Consider the following 3,337-nt stretch of genomic DNA (forward strand, 5'->3'; position numbering starts at 1 on the left):
TACCTGTGAGGAGGAATCATATGTTAAAACAAAGACTTCAGACTCATAAGGAATCCTGTATGTACGTATGTGTTTGGCTGCATGGGGTCTTAGCTGTGGCATGTGGGACCTAGTTTTCTGATCACGTATTGAACCTGGGCCACTTCTTGGCTGCTGAACCATCAGGTAAGTCCCTGAATTGAGTCTTGATGGGCTCCCCTCTCTCACTGTCAGATCTCAGGGTCCTTTCCTCACATCCCACTGGAATTATTCTCCCACACCTGTTCCTGCCATTTCTGGTGGATATCTGTATTAGTCATTTTTAGTGATTCTCTTTCAGTGCTTTACAGAAGTCCAAATGTTTGTCACGGATAACTTCTATTCTCTTTGCAGGCATAGTTACTTCAATTACAGGTGGAGTGATAATCACTTCCCAGCAAGGAGCTGAGATCATGGAATCCCAAGCCTTTATCTTAGATGTGTATGTCCCGTTTGCCCACCTGAACACTCTGTATCAACAGTCACTGTCCTTGAAACAAATCCAAGTTTTTAGGTAGCTCTTAATTTCAGATAAGTTTCAGGTTCTTAGAAAGCATGTATTACAAAATCAGGTAACTGTTCCAAAGGCTATTAGATAGACTATAGACAATTTACCCCCACTCTCTGTGAATGGAGACACTAAATTTCTTATTGATTCATCTCCACAGACCTCTATGATCAGGAGAAATGATGAGTCATTATTACTTCCAAGGTACTGCAGGACTTTAGGGGCCACAATGATCAGTACCTTCAGTGATGCCAAGATTGTCAGGCTCCCTAATACATGTAAATTTTAAATAGGTAGATAGATATACATAGATGGTAGGCAGAGAGATAGACATACAGGCACAAGCATATTCAAACATAAAAATATATTACTAAGGGAACCAGAGACATGTCATCATGCTATTCCACCTCATTCACGAAGTGCAGGAGTCCAACTCCAGCAACCAGGGATTCAACCTGAAAAGATGAACGGTGTCAGCAAGAGAAATGAGGCAGCCTCTCATTTTTCTTTTGGACTGCCTGTTTATTTCAAGCTTATGATTCTCTTTTATATTTTACAAAAGCATCAGGTCAGAGGTTTGATATATTCAGTTTCCAATGACCCAGTTTTGTTGTCTCCATAAATCACTGTTGCTCTCCAAACAGAGTTCCTGCTTCAGTGATTCTCTCAGAATCAGTCTTATCATCTATTATCTACCTCCTCTAAAGTGTCCTATAGTTAACTTGTGATTACATTGTAACTCATGCTACATTCCTCAGTTTACTACTTATCTTCCTAAATCCTGTTTGCCCCTAACATCGTGAGCTCACTATCTCTTAAAAAGGCTTCTAGCTATAGTGTCTCTAAAAATTCCTAACTTCTATCAGTTCAGTTCAGTCACTCAGTCATGTCCGACTCTTTGCGACCCCATGAATCACAGCACGCCAGGCCTCCCTGTCCATCACCAACTCCTGGAGTTCACTCGAGTCAGTGATGCCATCCAGCCATCTCATCCTCTGTCATCCCCTTCTCCTCCTGCCCCCAATCCCTCCCAGCATCAGAGTCTTTTCCAATGAGTCAACTCTTCGCATGAGGTGGCCAAAGTACTGGAGTTTCAGCTTTAGCATCATTCCTTCCAAAGAAATCCCAGGGCTGATCTTCAGAATGGACTGGTTGGATCTCCTTGCAGTCCAAGGGACTCTCAAGAGTCTTCTCCAACACCACAGTTCAAAAGCATCAATTCTTCGGTGCTCAGCTTTCTTCACAGTCCAACTTTCACATCCATACATGACCACAGGAAAAACCATAGCCTTGACTAGATGGACCTTTGTTGGCAAAGTAATGTCTCTGCTTTTGAATATGCGATCTAGGTTGGTCATAACTTTTCTTCCAAGGAGTAAGCGTCTTTTAATTTCATGGCTGCAGTCACCCTCTGCAGTGATTTTGGAGCCCCAAAAAATAAAGTCTAACACTGTTTCCACTGTTTCCCCATCTATTTCCCATGAAGGGATGGGACCAGATGCCATGATCTTCGTTTTCTAAATGTTGAGTTTTAAGCCAACTTTTTCACTCTCCTCTTTCACATTCATCAAGAGGCTTTTAGTTCCTCTTCACTTTCTGCCAATAGGGTGGTGTCATCTGCATATCTGAGGTTATTGATATTTCTCCCAGTAATCTTGATTCCAGCTTGTGCTTCTTCCAGCCCAGCATTTCTCATGATGTCCTCTGCATATAAGTTAAATAAGCAGGTGACAATATACAGCCTTGACGTACTCCTTTTCCTATTTGGAACCAGTCTGTTGTTCCATGTCCAGTTCTAACTGTTGCTTCCTGACCTGCATACAGATTTCTCAAGAGGCAGGTCAGGTGGTCTGGTATTCCCATCTCTTTCAGAATTTTCCACAATTTCTTGTGATCCACACAGTCAAAGGCTTTGGCATAGTCAATAAAGCAGAAATAGATGTTTTTCTGGAACTCTCTTGCTTTTTCCATGATCCAGTGGATGTTGGCTCAGCTTGTAAAGAATCTGCCTGCAGTGCAGAAGGTACTGGAGATGCAGATTTGATCCCTGGGTCAGGAAAATTCGCTGGAAAAGGAAATGGCAACCCATTCCAGTATTCTTGCCTGAAAAATTCCATGGACAGAGGAGCCTGGTGGGCTACAGTCCAAATGGTGGCAAAGAGTCAGAGGTGACTAAGCATGCACAAAGTGTAATAAATCACATAAATGAATCATGAGCTGCAAATTTAAATAGCTGCACACAGCCTTCTCACTTAATCTGTAACCCACACATGTCCCTCTAATAGATTCTTTTTTTAAGTTATGTTCTCTTTTTATTGTTGTTGTTCAATTGCTAAGTTGTGTCTGACTCTTTGTGACCCCATGGACTGAAGCACTCCAGGCATCCCTGTCCTTCAGTATCTCCCACAGATTACTCAAACTAATGTCTATTCAGCGATGTCATTCAACCATCTCATCCTTTGTTGCTCCCTTCTCCTTTTGTTTTCATTCTTTCCTCATTCTTTCCTAGCATCAGGGTCTTTTCCAATGAGTCGGCTCTTCGCATCAGGTGGCCAAAGTGTTGGAGCTTCTGCTTCAGCATCAGTCCTTCCAATGAATATTCAGGGTTGATTTTCTTTAGGATTGACTCGTTTGATCTCCTTGAAGTCCAAGGGACTCTCAAGAGTCTTTTCCAGCACCATAGTTCGAAAGCATCAATTCTTAGGCATTCAGCTTTCTTTATGCTTCAAGTCTCACATCCGCACTTGACTACTGGAAAACTATAGCTTTAACTGTATGGACCTTTGTTGGCAAAGTGATTTCTCTGCTTTT

This window comes from Bubalus bubalis, chromosome 18 (genome assembly GCF_019923935.1).
Source record: "Bubalus bubalis isolate 160015118507 breed Murrah chromosome 18, NDDB_SH_1, whole genome shotgun sequence".
Taxonomy (NCBI): Eukaryota; Metazoa; Chordata; class Mammalia; order Artiodactyla; family Bovidae; genus Bubalus; species Bubalus bubalis.